Here is a 19895-nt window from a genome sequence, read left to right as displayed (position 1 = left end):
GTCCACTTTCCTGGATTAAAAAAAAAAATTAAATTCCGTGTCCTGTCTTGCTATTTCTCATGTTTGCCTCTGGCAATGTCATTCAGTCTGAGCGACTGCTTCCATACAGATAACTCCCAAGTCATATCTCTAACACTGAACTTTCAGCAAAGTCATATCGCCCTGGACACATAGGGCAGCATTCACTTCATCTGTGTTTGTTGCCAATGTTCTATGTTTACACCATTATCTCGAGCACTCCTTTAAAATAGGTACAATTACACAGATCCTGTTGTTGACATGTACTTAGATATGTAACTCTGGAAGGCTAAGAAGAGAGATTGAGCAGTTTTCCCCAAGGTTCTCTATCTAGTACATATCAAAACTAGGTTGGGTCTGAATGCAGAACCCAAGTTCCCAATCTTCAATCTATCCTCCCCTCCCACTAGATCAGACAGCTCGAGCATGATGTCTGCCTCTGCACACGATTTTGTGGTAGGTCTAGAACCTCAAAAGGACTCTCCTGGGCCTTCCATGACCTCACTTTCCCTCTGGGCGGCAATGCCTCATTGTCGGCACTCCTGGTTAGGCCACTCCACCTCCTCTGCCAGACGAAGGATGAGCTCTTCCCCCAAGTCCCGAGGTAAAGAGTCCTTTTCCCTCTGGCCTTTCTCGGCAGCCACTGGACCCACCATGGAGCCACTCCACCCACCATGGAGACACTCCAGAGCATCCCTTCTCCTGAGCACATTCTCAGTCTCGCTCCTTTTTTTTTTTTTTTTTTTTTTTTTGGTCTTTTTTTGCTATTTCTTGGGCCGCTCCTGCGGCATATGGAGGTTCCCAGGCTAGGGGTTGAATCGGAGCTGTAGCCACCGGCCTACGCCAGAGCCACAGCAACACGGGATCCGAGCCGCGTCTGCGACCTACACCACAGCTCACGGCAACGCCAGACCCTCAACCCACTGAGCAAGGGCAGGGATCGAACCCGCAACCTCATGGTTCCTAGTCGGATTCGCCAACCACTGCGCCACGACGGGAACTCCATCGCTCCTATTTTTTTAGTGTGGGTCCTTGCTAGAAGTCAGTTTTTTCTACAACTCTCTCTGCCCAGAATCACCCACTCGCCTGATGCAGCCAGGGTCGCACAAACTGCACATTTTAAAGCTACCTTTGCTACATCTTGAGCATTGTTCTTTCCTATACATTTGAATAAAACAATGAGGCATAAATATCTGATTACAGTTTAAGTCCCTGGCTCTAGGTAGGCAAGGACCCACTTTATCCATGACTTTTACAATGAGAAAATTTTCACTACAGATATTAATTAGTTGCTTTTAAATGTATGCTCTCAGAACAAAAGAGGAGCCTTGAAATAAAGCAGAAAAGAGTCTGTACCTCCTAATCACCTAGATACTGAAATACTCAAATGTACCACTGACGGGGCTTGTAAAATTTTGAATCCTGCCAATCTTCAAAAAAAAGTAAATAATAAAATGGAGAGAAAACAATTATCTATCCTTGACGACTTGGTGTCATTTGCCTGAAGGAGGAATTTAGGGTGCTTTATGGTCCCTCTGACTTACTCTTTGTTTTCATCACTACTTTAGAAGGTGATGCGATCCACTCTAACAGTCCCAGAGAACCACTCATCCTTTTCCAAGCATCCACTCTAAGACTGAACCTGGTTTTTGGTATTCTTCTTTCTTTAAACCCGCTCCAAAATGGGCTTCAGAAAATGACTTTCTAAAGTCCATACAAACTTCAGACTTTGGGTCTCTCTAACACATGGTCACAGAATGCACATGAAACTCAAAATCTCAGTGGTGCTCTCAAAGCTTTCAAAGCAAAACACTGAAAAAAGAAGGAGAGAGAAGCACAGCCTTCACACAACACCAAAGCCCACCAGCTTACTTCGATGAAGGTCCTAAGTTGTTGGAATAACTCTTCTGTAAATGATTGTTTTTACTTTGTCGAGATAATCCACTCAAACAACCTTGGTATGTCACTGTCATTGCTCAGATCTTTAAAGAAAAATGTCTTTCTTTCACTGGCACAGGACAGAAGATTCAAGAATTTAGAGAAACATCCATAGGTTAAAAAAAAAAAAATCTTCAGCAAGGCAAGTATCAGACTGTGACTTTTGGCTTCAACTATTTAGTCAGATTACTTGAATAATATTTTTGCTTTGTAATCGCCTTAAAAATGAATAGTTATACATTTTTCATTTTTAAATATAAATTTTCTCCTTTCCTATTTGTGATTAAGATTGAAACCATAAATTCAGTCAAAAGGAGTACTTGCCTACAGAAATCAATGGTATAAAATCTACAAAACTTAGTTTTACAAACTACCCCCAGATAAATTCTAAGTTGGACAAAAACACCAGATAACTTTAAATACTATGTTAATTCAATTAACTACACAAGTAATTCTGCACTTTTGGAAATGTTTGTTCTTAAAAGCTTAAACACAAAACAGGAATAGTTTAGTATCATGAGGAGATTACTGCATTTGCTGAATACCAGGAAAACTTTAAAAAGCACATCTTCATTAAGTTTGAAGCAATGAAATTTGATTTCTTCAGAATAATAGAATTGGAGAGAGGACTAAATAGAGGCTGAAGGGTTGTAGAAAGAGTCTGGAATCAGGAGGACCAGGACTTGAATCCTGGTTCAGATATTTGCTAGCTGTGTATTCTTGGCCAAATTACTTAAACGCTCTGAAATTCTGTTTCTTCAGCTGTAGAATAATAGTCATAACCACCTCACAGAGTTGTTGTGAAGACTGAATAAGTCAAATACAGCACTTGTAACCAATACAGTCCGGACATACAGTACATGGGACGTATGTAATCAACGTGAACTCCTTTCTTTTGCCTGCCTCCCTCACGTAAAACTAACACGGTAGGTCTTGAGAACTTATAATGGCTGTGGAAATAGTTATGTTCTTGAAAAAAAGTGTGTTTAAATCATATTTTAAGAATACTGATGGAGATGTTGACGAATGCTACCCCATGGATGAAGCTTGAAGATGCTACGCTAACTGAAAGAAGCCAGTCACAAAAGGACAAATTCGTACGATTCCTCTTGTAGCAGGTCCCTAGGGTAGTCAAATTCATAGAGATAGTCCCATGGTGGTGGCCGGGGGGCAGGGAGAAATGGAGAGTTAGTGTTTAATGGGTTTCAGCAGGAAAGGCAAAAAGCTTCTGGAGATGGATGGTAGTGATGGTTGCAGAACAATGTAAGTATTCTTAATGCCACAAGACTATGCACTTAAAAAATGGTTAAAATGGTAAATTTTATATATATTCTACCACACAAATAATACTGAAAAGTACTTGTTACTCAAAATAACTTTATAATAAATTATTTTGAAAAAAGAATTATTTAGTTAAATAGTCATGTTGTAGGGAGTTCCCACTGTGGCTTCGTGGGATAAGAACCCAATGCTGTCTCTGCCGGGACATGGGTTCAATCCCTGGCCTTGCTCAGTGGGTTAAGGGATCTGGTGTGGCCGTAAGCTGTGGCATAGGTTGCAGCTGCAACTCTGAATCAACCCCTGGCCCGGGAACTTCCATATGCCACAGGTGTGGCCATAAATATATAGACATATTGCAGTTTCTTGTTCCAGCTTCTAAGCTAGGAGAGCACTACAGGAGAAAACCCAGGTACCTCTCCCACTTGGTTCAAGAACTTGCTCTCCACTTCAGCCAGGCCCTTGTTGCTGGGCAACACTCTGCAACCTGTTCCTAGTCAGCCCTCGCTCAATGGCTACAACAGCTGTTTGAAGCATGTGTAGACTTTCAGACTGTCTTAGTACACTTATGCCAGAAGAAAGACCTTCCCTCTACCCTTTATCCGTAACCTACCTCCCATTTCAATTTTTTTTTTAAAAAAAGGTGGTCTATACATACTCACTGTCTATACTCATTAACACCCACTGCACTCAGCCATTCGAATTGTTTCTGATGCCAGTATTAAAATTTTTAATTTAAGGAGTTCCCATCGTGGTGCAGCGGTTAACGAATCCGACTAGGAACCATGAGGTTGCGGGTTCGGTCCCTGCCCTTGCTCAGTGGGTTAACGATCCGGCGTTGCCGTGAGCTATGGTGTAGGTCGCAGACTCGGCTTGGATCTGGAGTTGCTGTGGCTCTGGCATTGCTGTGGCTCTGGCGTAGGCCGGCAGCTACAGCTCCGATTCGACCCCTAGCCTGGGAACCTCCATATGCCGTGGGAGCGGCCCAAGAAACAGCAAAAAAAAGACCAAAAAAAAATTTTTTTTTTAATTTAAGAGCTTCTGATTAGATCAAATCCAATGGCCTCATTTTACATCTCAGACCAGCTTGACCTCTTGGTGGCATCTGATACCGACTACTTCCCTCTTTGAATCTGTTCTTAGATGGGCTTTCCCTGAGCATGTCCTTTAAATGCTGGCATGTCCTGCAGTCCTCTGCTTGGCCTGCCCTCATCCTGTTCAGCTAGCTCCCATTTTATGATCTCGCCCTTTCATACACATGTGACTCACACCCCAAGATCTTTCTCTCCTAAACTTCAGAACCACATTTCCAATGGTCTGCTAGTTGTTGCCATGTGGATGTCCCCTTCTCAGATGTCCAGAACCAAACCCAAGCTTCCTTTCTACTCTCTCATCCAATGGCTAGAGGATTAAGAAATCTGCAACCATCTGCTATTCCTCCATCTCTCTCACAACTTCCATATGGAGCTCCAGTCACTAAGTCTCACAAATTCTACCTCCCCACAGCATACTCCGTAACGTCTTCCCCACATTTCCACTGTTAGTGCCTTAATCAAGGCATGTCATCTCGCCCATCAGGATGGCTGCACTAGTCTCCTAACTAGCCTGTTTAATTTAGTTATTTCCCTTCTGGTCTGATTTTCACACTGCTGCCAGAGCAATTTTCTAAAATGTGAATCTGGGAGTTCTCGTCGTGGCACAGTGGTTAACAAATCCGACTAGGAACCATGAGGTTGCGGGTTCTGTCCCTGCCCTTGCTCAGTGGGTTAACGATCCAGCGTTGCCATGAGCTGTGGTGTAGGTTGCAGATGCGGCTTGGATCCCGAGTGTTGTGGCTCTGGCATAGGCTGGCAGCTACAGCTCTGATTAGACCCCTAGCCTGGGAACCTCCATATGCTGAGGGAGCGACCCAAGAAATGGCAATAAATAAATAAATAAATAAAATGTGAATCTGTGTCATTCCTCTGATTTTAAAATCTCCAGTGGTTCCCCAACAAGGCAAAGATCAGCTACAAGGATTAGACACACAGTTGCTTCTAATCTCATTTCCACCACCCGCCCACTCCCCAAGTCCCATGAACCTCAAGCTCCTTCTCAACTCCTTAAAGAACGATCCTCAGATCTCTATGGCTGGTAGATGCTCCTCCCTCTTCTCCACGTGGGGAGCAACTACATGTTGAACTTCCCAGCCTCCCCAGGCTAAGTGATCACACTCTTCTAGAGCAGTCTGTGCGTGGCGCCTCTGCTGCAACATTCAGCACACAGCATGGCACTTTCCTGACTCTTGCTCCCAAACCGTAGCGGAAACCTACTCGGCCGAGCATCTCAAGATCAGGAATTTCACCCTACTCGTTTTTCAATTCACCCTAGATTCTCTCTAGCCCACGTGGTCTCTCTCTGTCTAGTCACTGGCTCTCCCAGCCACCCAAGCTTGGTGACACCAATGCCACACTGATAGACCGTGGTGAGTGTGTCTGCTACAAGGTGTGGGAAATCATTTGTTCATCCCACTCACACATATTAGATGTGGGAACACACAGATGAGTAAGACTCAACCCCTCCCACTAAGGAGTTCCCAGGCTAGCAGGGAACACAAACACCTAAACAGACAAGGTCTAGGTAACATGCAGGAGGAGCCCAGTGTAGAGTGTCCTGGGACGTGTTAGAGTAGAGGCCGTGGAGGAGGAGGATTATCCCACAGGTGTGGGGCCCTGGGCATGGGAGCCACCCCTGGAGGAAGCTCCTGGGACTTATGGCAGGGAATGTAAGAGAAAGAGAAGGGGGCAGGGGAAACAAGAAGAGGAAAATACTCAATTAATCACAGGAACTTTTTGTCAGCTGTCCAAGTAAAAGTCTTAAGTCATGAGACACCAAAGGCAACATACAGGTTCAATGCAATCCCTATCAAATTACCAAGGACATTTTTCATGGAACTCAAACAAAATATTTTAAAGTTTGTTTGGAAGCGCAAAAGACCCAGAATAGCCAAAGACATCCTGAAAAAGAAAAATGGAGCTGGAGGAATCAGGCTCCCAGACTTCAGGCTATACTACAAAGCAACAATCATCAAAACTGTGTGGTACTGGCACAAAGATAGAAATATAGATCAGTGAACAGGATACAAAGTCCAGAATTAAATCCACACACCTACAGCCAACTAATCTATGACAAAGGAGGCAGGAATATACAATGGAGAAAGGACAGCTTGTTCAATAAGTGGTGCTGGGAAAACTGGACAGCCACATGGAAAAGAATGAAATGAGAACACTCCCTAACACCATACACAAAAATCAACTCCAAATGGATTAAAGGCCTAGATATAAGACCAGACACTATAAAACTCTTAGAGGAAAACATAGGCCAAACACTCTCTGACATAAATGACAGCAGCATCTTCTCAGATCCACCTTTCAGAGTATTGACAACAAAAACAAAAATAAACAAATGGGACCTAATCAAACTTAAAAGTTTCTGCACAGCAAAGGAAACCCTAAACAAAACAAAAAGACAACCCACAGAATGGGAAAAAAATCTTTGCAAGTCAATCAAATGACAAAGGACTAATCTCCAAAATTTACGAACACCTTCTGCAGCTCCATACCAAAATAACAAACAACTCCATCAAAAAATGGGCAGAAGATCTAAACAGACAGTTCTCCAAAGAAGACATACAGATGGCCAAAAAACACAAAAAAAGATGTTCAACATCACTCATTATTAGAGAAATGCAAATCAAAACCACAATGAGGTACCACTTTATACCAGCTAGAATGGCCATCATCAAAAAGTCTACAAATAATAAGTGCTGGAAAGGGTGTGGAGAAAAAGGAATCCTAGTACTCTGTTGGTGGGATTGTAAATTGGTGCAGCTGCTATGGAAAGCAGTATGGAGATTCCTCAGAAAACTAAAAATAGAACTACCATTTGATCCAGCAAGCCCACTCCTGGGCATCTATCCAGAGAAAACCATGACTCGCAAAGACACATGTACTCCAATGTTCATTGCAGCACTATTTGCAATAACTAAGACATGGAAACAACCTCAATGTCCATTGACAGAGGAGTGGATCCAGAAGATGTGGTGCATATACACAATGGAATATTACTCAGTCATTCAAAGGAATGAAATACTGGCATTTTTAGCAACATGGATGGACCTAGAAATTATCATGCTAAGTGAAGTCAGCCATACAATGAGACACCAACATCAAATGCTTTCACTGACATGTGGAATCTGAAAAAAGGACAGACGGAACTTCTTTGCAGAACAGATACTGGGTCACAGACATCGAAAAACTTATGGTCTCTGGAGGAGACAGTTTGGGGGGTGGGGGGATGTGCTCGGATTATGGGATGGAAATCCTGTGAAATTGGATTGTTATGATCATTACACAACTACAGATGTGATAAATTCATTTGAGTAATTTTAAATAAAGAAAGAAAACAAACTAACAAAAAGACATATCCAGACATTTTATTGTGAAAACAACGAAATCCGCAATTTCCTAGGACACACCTCACTCCCTTTTTGCCTGTCCCTCTCACACCCATGGACACAAGAAAAACTGAATACTGTAATGGAAAAATCTGTGTAAGCACTGGCATGGCAGTAGTGACCTATTTAGAGCCCATGCTGCTCTCTCCACGCTTCCTTCAACAGTCGCTTCTCATGTGTGCTCTCCATGCCCAGGGCTCTCGGGCTTTCCTCACTCCTGCAGGTCCTCTTCCCCTCCCCTGATCCCACCTTCCCTGCACAAGGCAGAAGCAGGCTACATCCTTTTATGCTGCCCTATTTATTCAAACAGGATGTTACCAAAAACCATCACATCATTTTGCGAAAAAAAGAATTTATCAGCAATAATTCTTTTTTTCACAGCAGAAAGTCTACCCTTCCATTTGGAACCATAGTTCCTACTGTTATACTTACTGATTTAGTTTCTTTAAGTCTTTAGAAGACCCAAAGTTTATTCTTAAAGGAAAAGTAACCCTATCAAAAAAAAAAATTGAGATAATAATCATCACACCATGTAGTAGAGAAAACTCAGATTTAATTTCTGGCTTTGTCGATATCTTACTACACAATATTTGGTCTATTTAATCTCAAATTCTTATAGAAATCTTGAAATGTAATATTTCACACAAAGTCATTTCTAAGATATTTTCATGTTTTTGCTCCATCTTATTGACAGTTGTTTTACTAACTTGAAAACTGGTTAAATATGTATCTAGATACAAAGCATAAGAGAACACAAAACCATATTTTGGAGTTCCCATTGTGCCTCAGCGCGTTAAGAATTCAACTTAGTGTCCATGAGGACGCGGGTTCAATCCCTGGCTTCACTCAGTGGGTTAAGGATCCGGCATTTCCATAAGCTGTGGTGTAAGTCACAGATGAGGCTCAGATCCTGCGTTGCTATGGCTGTGGCATAGGCCAGCAGCTGTAGCTCCAATTTGACCCCTAACCCAGGAACTTTTCATGTGCCAAGGGTGTGTCCATAAAAAGGAAAAAAAAAAATCATCTTTCAATTTAGTATTTACATTTGTCAGTAACTATTTTAATCATATTTACTAATCATCCCTGCAGGTTCCATTAACAAAAACCAATGAATAACAGAATTGTGCTTAATTGAAGCTGGGAGGTAAGGATTGAAGGGGAACCGGGTGATTACTCAGCTCAGATCTGATCCTGAAGTCATACTAACCAGAGAGAAGGGAAAAGGAGGGACGCGGGGAAGAGCACAGATAAAAATAGTTTAAAACAGTATGTAAAGTAAAAATAATAGTTAAAGAAAAAAACAATAAAGTTGATTTCACTCACAGTTAAGAGTCCCTGAGAATGAATGAAGTAAACTCCTCCTCCATCCCTCAATCCAAGAACTGAGCAGAAGTTCCATTCCAGGGCAGCTTGGTGGTGCTGAAAGGAGGCAAGAAAAATGTTAAGATCTCAAAATCAAAATGATGAAAGGCACGCCAGCCACTCATCCTCCCACTTTAGGCACTTTTTTTAAAAAAGTTAATCATCGAATTAAATGTTATAATCCAATTTCCAAAATTGTTCTACTCCACTTAAACTGCTGTCACCTCTAATAATCTTACAGGCAAATGCATTCATTTCAAACATCATTCTCTTCAGATTCTACAGTATCTGAAGCTCTTGATGACTCCACCTTTTCTGCTCCTGCCAGGAACACAGCTGGCTCCGTCTTCAATACTACAGATCTGGCTCCTCTTCCTAATCTAGTCCAGCAGCAGCTTCCCCCAAAGGCTGGGTCCTCCATTCTCTGGCCTCTGCGAACTCATCTCTTGAAGAATTTAACCCTCACTTTGGGGATGATGAATGTGAAAGTTCCCTCTCCGGCTAGGCATTTCAGCATGAGCCCTGGTTCATGTTCCAACTGCTGAGGAATTTCCCCTCGAATGTCTAAAACCAAATGAGCACCCTCATCTCCTCTAAACTGGTTTCTCTTTCCAGTTATTACATGCCTGATCGTCCTACAGATCTGAAAAGCTTTGAGTCTGTTGTTTCACTTCCATCTTTCTCTCTCTCATCATTCTGCTGCATCCCTCGTATGCGTCCTGCCTCTCCTCTCTCATCTCCCCTGACCAACTTAACCCCATCACCACTCCACCACTGGATTATCTCACTAGGGTCTACCTCCTCATTCCTCCCTTTTTGCAATGTGATGCTGCCACCAGATTAACCTTCTGCTAGATACCATAGTACTTTTTTCCCTTTCAAAATCATACCATCACTCCTTTTCTTCGGAACATAGATAGTGTGGTGGTTTTATTTTTTAATTTTTTAAATGTTTGAAAAATTTTTTTGCTTTTTAGGGCCACACCTGCGGCATACGGAGATGCCCAGGCTAGAGGTCAAATCGGAGCCATAGACACCGGCCTACGCCATAGCAAAACGGGATCTGAGCCGAGTCTGCAACCTATGCACAGCTCACGGCAGTTCAGATCCTTAACCCACTGAGTGAGGCCAGGGATCAAACCCACATTCTCATGGATCCTAGCTGGGTTTGTTAGCACTGAGCCACAACGAGAACTCCCAGTGCGGTGGTTTGAAAATGTTCCCAGGTTCTTTCTCCTCTCCTAAAAGGTGGAACCTAAGGTCCCTCCCTTTGAATGTGGGCTGCACTTACTGCCCTGCTTCTCAGAAATAGAATGTCTCAAGAGAGCTCCCTGCCCCCAAATTCCTTACCTGCAGAAATTGTTAAGAGATTGTAAATGCTTACTGGTGTTCTAAGCCTCTAAATTTGGGGGTAACTGGTTACATGGCAATAGATTACTAATTCAGAAGGCCTTCTGCTGCCGAGTGGATCAAATCCAAAACTCTTATGCACTCAAGGTCTTCCACTAACTGCCCTTATTTTATCTTTAAATACAAACACAACTGCTTCAGCCAGTTATTTTACTGACCTCACATGACACGGTAAAATGCTGCTTCTTTAGCCTATGCTATTCTCACACGCAATCTCCATCTTTGATTCCCCCTACTAATCGAAATTCAACACTTATCTCTTAGGCTCAAAGTCTACCCACCAAAGAAACAATTCCATTTTCTAATGCGTATAAACATAAACATATATCTAATTTCCAAAACTATATTTAAGTTAGTTAAGGGAGAAATCATGACTTTGCTATCTTTATATTCACCATATGAATGGACATATAGATATACTTTCTGTTTAGAATAAACTTTTACGACCCTTCAAAAAAAAAGTTTTGGAGTTCTCGTTGTGACTCAGTGGGTTAAGAATCCAACTGGTATTCACGAGGATGTGGGTTTGATACCTGGCCTTGCTCAATGGGTTAAGGATCCGGCATTGCCGTGAGCTGTGGTATAGGTCGCAGACGCGGCTCGGATCCCATGTTGCTGTGGCTGTGGTATAGGCCGGCAGCTACAGCTCCGATTAGCCCCCTAGCCTGGGAACCTCCATATGCCACGGGTGCAGCCCTAGAAATGGCAAAAAGACAAAAAAAAAAAAAAAAAAGGAGTTCCCACTGCACCACTGTGGTGCAGTGGAAATGAAGCCAACTAGTAACTGGGAGGTTGTGGGTTCGATCCCTGGCCTCGCTCAGTGGGTTGGGGATCCAGCGTTGCCATGAGCTGTGGTGTAGGTCGCAGACTCGGCTCGGATTCTGTGTTGCTGGGGCTGGGCATAGGCCAGCAGCTGTAGCTCCGGTTCGATCCCTGGCCTGGGAACCTCCGTATGCCATTGGTGTGGCCCTAAAAAGCAAACAGAACAAAACAAAACCAAAAAAACATGTGAGAACAGCCAGGAAAACACCAAGTGGTAGAGGGGAGGACTAGTCCTCCAGACGTTAAATTATACGATAAAGCCCCTTCCTGAAAAGTATGCTACTGGCCCACAAATAGATAGACAAGTCAGTGGCGCAGTACAGAAAGTTCAAAAAAAGACCTAAGTACTGATAGAACTTTAGTACTGTATATGATAAAGAGGGCGTCTAAAAATCTCTGGTGCAAAAACAGAGTTTTTAATGAATGGCTCAAAGAACTGATAAGCCATTTGGAAAAAAATTAAATGAGATCCATATTTCATACCATACATAAGAAGAGACTCCAAATGAATCAGGAATCTAAATGGAAAACAATAAAGCTGTACAAATACCAGAGGGGGAAAATGGTGAATTCTTTTCTAAACTTCACATAAGGGTGTGCTAACTATGACTCGAAATCAGGAAGAATAACATAAAAGGCTGATAGTATGTTTATATAAAAAAAAAAAGTGTGCATCTTTTTAGGGCTTTACCCAAGGCATATGGAAGTTCCAAGGCTAGGGGTTGAATCAGAGCTGCAGCTGCCAGCCTACACCACAACCACAGCAATGCCAGATCTGAGCCGCATCTGCAACCCACACCACAGTTAAGGATCTGGCAATGCTGGATCCTTAACCCACTGAGCAAGACCAGGAATCAAACCCATATCCTCATGGATACTAGCTGGGTTCTTAACCTGCTGAGCCACAATGGGAATTCCACATAAAAATTTTTAGCAAAATTTTTCTGCATGGCCAAAAAAACAAAAAATCATTAACCAAAGACAATAGATTAAATGAGAAAAAATATCTGCAAAATATCACAGTTAAAGGGCTAGTATCAAAAAGGAATACTTAAAACTAGAAAACAAAAACTAGTAATTTGACAGAATGGTGGGCAAAGGACAGGAATATACACACAAATATATATATACAACATGTATATACAGACACACACATATACCCTTAAATATATGGAAGATATTCAAGTTCACTTATAAAGGAAATACAAATTAAAAGTACACTGAGACGCTATTTCTCACCTATCAGATGGACAAAAATTAAACAGTTTGAAAAGTCACTCTTGGTCAGCATATGGAAAACGAGGTGCCATCATACAGAGCTCCTTGGAGAAACGGCCGCTTTCAGGGCTGAGGCAGGGAAAATGCACAAGGAGGACCATCTCTGTGCCAGAAAGTGAAACAGTGTCAAAGAATGACAGGGATATGCCAAAACTACACAGGAGCCAGCTTGAAGAAGCTCCCACAGGCCAAATCTAGGACAATTTGAGCTTCAAAAATAAGTAAGAATAATAAGATAAGAATAAAGTAAGGACCTGTGAGTCTGAACTCATATTAAAAAAAAATAAATAAATGAGAGATAAGGGAACACTCTCTGTGGAAGAAAGGCAATGAATAAATGAAGAGGGAATGATGAAATTTTAAATCACCATTGGGTGACCATCCTAAGACTAATGAGAGTCAGGTAGGAATCAGCCATGGATTCTATTGTACAAGTAAAAGTCTGAGGAGGAACAGGTTATTACCTAAACACATCACTCCGCAAGAGAGGTAATGTCTGAAGTGGGGAAAAGAACAACACTGGTCAAACCTGGTAGACTGGGCTTTAACTAAAGGATCATATTCAACATGCCCAGAGGTGGGACACAGATATGGTGTCTCTATATTTGATGCACTGAGAGGAATACAAAGTCCCTGCACAGCATTTCCACCAAAAAGGCTCAATTTGAATCTAAACACGAGGAAAATTCCAACCAGCCAAAATTGAAGGACATGCTGGTAATAATTGGCTGGTGCTCCTCCAAACTGTCAACACCAGTAAACACAAAGAAAGACTGAGAAACTGTTGCAGATGAAAGGAGACCAGATGTAACCTATGGCCCAGGATTTTCTTACCATAAAGACATCTGCAGAGTAACAGATGGAATCTCACATTGGTACTTAGATAACCTTATTGCATCAGTGGTAACTTCCTGATTTTGAAGGAGAATAAACTTAATAAATAAGGAGGGGAGAAGAAAGATCTGGCTTGGAATGCATAACCTGCATCTAACGACAAGGAGACTTCAGACCAACACAAAATGAGGAACATTCTCTTTTTTTGTTAAAGGTACTATAGTCTTCAAAAAAAAGTCAATCTGATAAAAGACCAACTGTAGAAATATTCAAGACGAAAGGATATTAAACAGATATGACAAGTAAATGTGATGCATAGCCCCAGACTGGAGGAAAAATGTTATAAAGGACTTTATTAGGTCAACTGACAAAAGTGTGATACGGATTGCAGATTGATGAAAATAGTTTAAGAGTACAAACCTATGAAACAGTAACTGCTGTGTAAGTAAAAATTCCTGTTCTTAGAAAAAACACAATAAAATATTTAGGGGTAAAGGCCATGATATATATGTCATCTTCAAATGAGTCAGAAAAAAATATACATATACACACATACGCAAACATAAATACAGAGCAAGAAAATATGCACAAATGATAAAATAAATGGGAGAAATGTTAACAGTAAGTGAATCTAAGTAGGAACAGTTTTTCTTCGCATTATCCTTGGGGTTTTTTTGCAACCTTCCTCATTTGTAATGGTCCATCCTCTAAATGAAACTACTACTCAAAATTACCATAAAATAGATTAGGATCAGCAATCTTCAAAAAGAAACTATGCTAACAGTTAGTGCCAAACTATTTTAACAATAACTATATTTCCTAAGTGTTCATTTGAGGGATAAGGTGTCTCAAAATGGCCATGCGACATCCTAAGGAAAACACAACTGGACAGAAGATGAAATGGGTGAAAGAAGTTCTATCCAGTGTGGCTAAGATCTTAAGTTTCTCTGGAGCCAGGCTACCTGACTCTGAACTTAGGCTCCAAGCCCTGAGCTTTCCTAAGCTTTAATTTTTCAATGAAGTGGGAATGATAATAGTATCTATTTCCTAGGGCTGTTGTGGAATTAATGGAATAATAGGGAAAAAAAAAAAAAACATTTAAGCGATGTGGCCAACACACAGTAAGCACTCATTATTACCATTATTTCTCCTTTCTATTGTAACATATCTGCCACAGGGTAATGGGGCTTTTGATAACTAATTACAAAGGACACCAGAGAAGAATTCTTCATATTTATGCAGCACCATGCTGTAGAGTAAAGATGCTCTGATTTAAATCCTCGGTTTTTAAGGCAGAATAGCCCTTGGAGTAAAAAAAAATGTCCTCTATCAAATTCTCACAACTTGATGAAAAAATATCAATTGAAAATATCTCTTTCTTCCCTGTTTTATTTCTATATTCACCAGGTAAAGTTATGATCCAAATTTTACCCCTTTTTTTTGTCTTTTTAGAGCCGCATCCGTGGCATGTGGACGTTTCCAGGCTAGAGGTCAAATGAGAGCTGCAACTGCCGGTCTACACCATAGCCAGAGCAACAAGGGATCCACGCTGCGCCTGCGACCTACACCACAGCTCACGGCAACACCAGATCCTTAACCCACTGAGCAGGGCCAGGGATCGAACTCCCTGTCCTCATGGATACTAGTCGGGTTCCTTACCGCTGAGCCACAGCAGGAACTCCCAAATTTTATCCTCCTGATCAGTCTACCACTGAGCACCGTACACCTCCCACTGCAAGTTACTTCACTGGGACATTCAGCCTCCGTTAAGCTCTCTTAGCTTAGTGATCATCATTCAGTCTCACAGTCCCCACTGACTCTGAGTGAAATGATAAAATCAAATGTCTTCACCTGCGAAATCACACCCTAGATACCCAATCAAACTGCGCAGCAGCTTTCCCTGTCTTGAGGGCCTGCCTAAGCAGTCAGCCCTTCCCTCCCTGACAGGAATTTAACTACCACTGTTGAAATGTTAACTTTCCAGAAGCATCTATCAAGGGTGGACCATCTGTCTTTATTAACCAACAGGATGCCTAATGGACACTGGGAGCAATTCAGTGCTCACTGATTAATAAACACTGGCCCTCATGACAAACAGCACCAAGCACCAATCAATAGCTTTGTGTTAATCATGCAAAAACAGAAAAAAAAATGGCTGCGTTAACTCTGAAATTGATTTTAACCTTTCATGCAACATATTTCAAAATGTATTTTCAAAGAGTAATTTTAAGCACAAATATCACACAAGTTCATCATGATCCGCACAGATCACATGAAATAATCAATTACTATCAAATGGAAGTAATTTAGTAATAACATGGATTTCTAGTATTTACTCAACAAGGTTTTCGTTCAACTTCCACATAACCCTCAGCAAAACCCAAGACTCTCTTTTAAAAATACAGAAAATAGGAGTTCCCATCGTGGCGCAGTGGAAATGAATCCAGCTAGGAACCATGAGGTTGCAGGTTCCATCCCTGGCCTCACTCAGTGGGTTAAGGGTCCGGTGTTGCCATGATTTGTGGTGTAGGTCACAGACTGTCTCGGATCCTGCATTGCTGTGGCTGTGGCGTAGGCTGGCATCTACAGCTCTGATTAGACCCCTAGCCTGGGAACTTCCATGTGCACAGGTGCAGCCCTAAAAAAAAAAAAAAAAAAAAAAGACACACAAAAAATAAAGACAATAGCCAGCCATTATTCCTAAATATTCTTTTTCTCTTAGCAGCTTTTTAAAGTATTTTTCCCTACCATTCAAGGGAGTATGAATATATCCACAATGTAAATTCTGAGTCCCATGAGCCATCTCCTCTATTTTTCTACTGAAACAAACTACAAAATTATTTTCTTGTTTCTCATTCTTAGAGGAGGAAAAAATTATCCAAGAGGAATAAACAAACTCCTGTTCCATCCCCCTTTATGCTTTCCTCTATGGAATTTTCAGACTCTGGATTTTGGACCCCATCAAGTCCCTCCTCTCCACACCAGCAGTTCTTTTTTTTTTTTTTTTTTTTTTTTTTTGTCTTTTGTCTTTTTTGTTGTTGTTGTTGTTGCTATTTCTTGGGCCGCTCCTGCGGCATATGGAGGTTCCCAGGCCAGGGGTTGAATCGGAGCTGTAGCCACCGGCCTACGCCAGAGCCACAGCAACGCGGGATCCGAGCCACATCTGCGACCTACACTACAGCTCACGGCAACGGCAACGCCGGATCGTTAACCCACTGACCAAGGGCAGGGACCGAACCTGCAACCTCATGGTTCCTAGTCGGATTCGTTAACCACTGCGCCACGAAGGGAACTCCCAGCAGTTCTTGAAAAAATGAAACAAAAGACAAAACAAAAAACCTTCATATACAATGAACATCTTTTTCCATTAAGTGACAAAAACATCAAACTTCCCTTCAGAACTTAAAACATAAAAAATTTCCTCCACCTTGCTTCAGGTTTGATGCTCCAAATTTCTTTTTTTCCCCTTTATTTATTTTTATTTATTTATTTTCATTTGCTATTTGGACATTATTTTTTAATCATCTTAATATCCAGCTTACTTTTACATTGTTATGTTAATTCAACATTGTTATTCCACAGCACCATTTCATTCTCTTCCCACTGTCTCTGAATATGCGTACTTCAGTACTCTCTGTTTACATGGAAAAAAACAGGTGCGGGACTTTTCGGTTTTTGTTTTATAATTTTATGATTTTTATTTTTTCCATTATAGTTGATTTACAGTGTTCTGTCAGTTTCTATGGCACGGCAAAGTCACCCAGACATACACACACACATATGTATATATATATATTTACATATATTCTTTCTCCCACATTATCCTCCACCATGTTTGGTTCTCCAAATTTCTTTAGGACATAAAGAGAAATATTGTCCAACCCTGTCCTCCAACTACCTCTCTCCTTCTCCTAAGAGAATGAAATGATACCATTAGTTTTTTTTAACCTTCCAGAGACGTTCTAGCTATCCACAACTGTTCATAAATTCTTTTTTACACTCTTCTATGCCTTGTTCTTAAGATTGTATCTCCAAGAGTATAACATATCAGGATATAATGAGCTTCCTTTTTCTATCTTTATGGTTCTATATAGGACTTTTTAACAACGTATAAACCAGTTTCTGTGGCCCTAGTCTCTTGTCCAAACAATTCATTAAATATTCATTTTGCTGGAGAAGTCCATCCTATTTTTAAAAAATTAATAAATATACACTCCACTCCCAAATGTAAATATTTTCTATATACTAGATCATGTTATTATAGCAATGAAAAACTTGTTGGATATGACCATTTTATTGGGGTTATATAGAAGAAATTCCTCTTTAGCAGGTATTTGGAGGTGAAACGTGGTATCTACAACTTATGTTCAAGTGGTTAAGCAAAATGATGCAAATTTACATACCACATTTGATTCAAAGCACATAAATACACAGAGCATGAAGGCAACTGTGGCAAATGTTAACAAGCGATTAATCTAGAAGAAGGGTATACAGGTATTCATAGTACTATTTTTCCAAAGTTTTGAAAATGTCAAAATGAAAAGATAGGGTAAAAAGGCTCTGGCACTTCTGTAGGGTCCCCTTATTTTTGGCCTTAAAACATATAAGAATTTCCAACTCCCAGGCCTGTGTCTTAACCTAACCCAATTTCATCCCTCATTCTCTCTCTCAAGAGAAAATTAAAACGAGTTCTTTAGCTCTTCTTAACTACTGGTCCTTCAAACTGCTGGAACGTCGTGGCTCCATGGGGGCTTCCCCCACTGCTGGAGCCCTTCTCCCTTCCCTCGCCACGCTCTGGGGTCCTCAGACATTCGCTGCACCTTTTCAAGGACCAAGCACTGGGGACCCAGCTAGACAGCAAATGCCTAGAGGAAGAAGCTCTGGATGAATACTTCGTTTGTAATTCCCACAGCACCCAGTTCAAAAAGTGTCTGCTGAAAGAATGGGTTTCTTCAGATAAAGAAGAGCATGGGAAACCCTGCTAAGTACTGAGGGAAAGGTCTCGAAGCTCAGTTTTCTTAGAAAAGTTTCTCTAGTGTCCTCAGCTTTTTCTCCAATATGTTAAACTCATCTCATCTTTCCTATCCTTCCAGATAATGCCACACCTGCCTGCTCCCTGACACAATAACAGATTATCCTACTGAGAATGGAAAAACCTGTTCCACAATCTCAAATAAAGCAACTCCACAAGTTAGAATAGTCAATTCTTCTCACTTACATGACATTCCTCTCTAATACTGTAACAGACTCTCAACAATTTGGGGGAGGGAGGCAGCACCTCTAAGTCATCTGTCTGTGGAATATTCCTGCACAGAACTCATCCACCAGTTTGAAACTAGGGAAGACCGGCCTCCGAGTATGTGTTTACTTCAGTTAATCAAGGTGATGCCAGAGGCATCTATCATGTTGCCTAAGACAAAAAAATAGCATCTAAGAAAAATACACTTAGGAAAAGTTGATTCACTAACAGGAAAAAATACAAATGATACCTACCTAAAAATAGGAAAAAATAATGCTTCTTGAAATAAGATTCAAGTTGAAATGGCACAAATTGTAAATTTACAAATGTAAAATAGGAAGAGTCTAAATCTATTTCATCTCTCTCACCTGAGTAAAAGTCATAGACCTGGAAGAGATCTTAAAGTTCAACCCTCCAAAAAGTGAGATCTAGAGAGGTTACACACCCAGTCCAACACCCCATAACTAGCAAATGAAAGTCAAAATAGATTTAGAATGCATATATTTTTCCAGGCTTCTCTGCCCATTTCACCTCTAAATTTCATATTTCATATATTTAACTTTCCGTCCAAAAAAATTGAGAGTGAATAGGGAAGTGAAAGACCTCATTGTAGTCAGCTATGCCACCAGGCAGGTGTGTAAAATTGAATAAACTGTCTCATCTATAAAACAAGAAGACTGAATTAAATTAGCTCTGAAGCCCCTTAGAGCTAAAATACCTTCTGATCCTTGACAGTGGCATAAGTAATAGTTGCGTATTTAACACAAATCTTAGTCACATTTTTTAATATCAAACTTTGTTACGGCTTAAGCAATTTATAAAACATTTTTGTAACCCAAATCACATCTTTGTTTACCAAAAATTTCAAATTTTAAATACAAAGAATCCTGAAATTCATTGTCTACATGATTATGATTACCTAAATTTTGGCAGGAAGGCCTTTATTTATTTAATTATTTTTTGTCTTTTTGCCTTTTCTAGGGCCACTCCCTCGGCATATGGAGGTTCCCAGGCTAGGGGTCTAATTGGAGCTGTAGCCGCTGGCCTACACCAGAGCCACAGCAACTCGGGATCCGAGCTGCGTCTGTGACCTACACCACAGCGCACGGCAATGCCATGCGAGCGAGGCCAGGGATCGAATCCGCAACCTCATGGTTCCTAGTCGGATTCCGTTAACCACTGCGCCACAACGGGAACTCCAGGAAGGCCTTTAAGAACAAA

General features: G+C 41.1%; 1 long non-coding RNA gene across 11 annotated transcripts in view; it reads right to left on the bottom strand.

Annotated features, from left to right (window-relative positions):
• LOC106506781 overlaps nucleotides 1–19895 on the bottom strand; it is a 277552-nt gene that overhangs the window by 79343 nt on the left and 178314 nt on the right. For 8 of the 11 annotated variants that reach the window (XR_002340361.1, XR_002340364.1, XR_002340367.1 and 5 more), the window contains one exon: nucleotides 9053–9148. This is a non-coding gene — a long non-coding RNA (uncharacterized LOC106506781). Of the gene's footprint in view, nucleotides 1–8161; nucleotides 8222–9052; nucleotides 9149–19895 lie in introns of all 11 variants that reach the window. The other 3 variants (XR_002340368.1, XR_002340366.1, XR_002340369.1) reach the window with 1 other exon arrangement.

Source organism: Sus scrofa, chromosome 18 (assembly GCF_000003025.6).
Source record: "Sus scrofa isolate TJ Tabasco breed Duroc chromosome 18, Sscrofa11.1, whole genome shotgun sequence".
In the NCBI taxonomy this organism is placed as follows: Eukaryota; Metazoa; Chordata; class Mammalia; order Artiodactyla; family Suidae; genus Sus; species Sus scrofa.
This window is presented reverse-complemented; position numbering and strand designations above follow the sequence as displayed.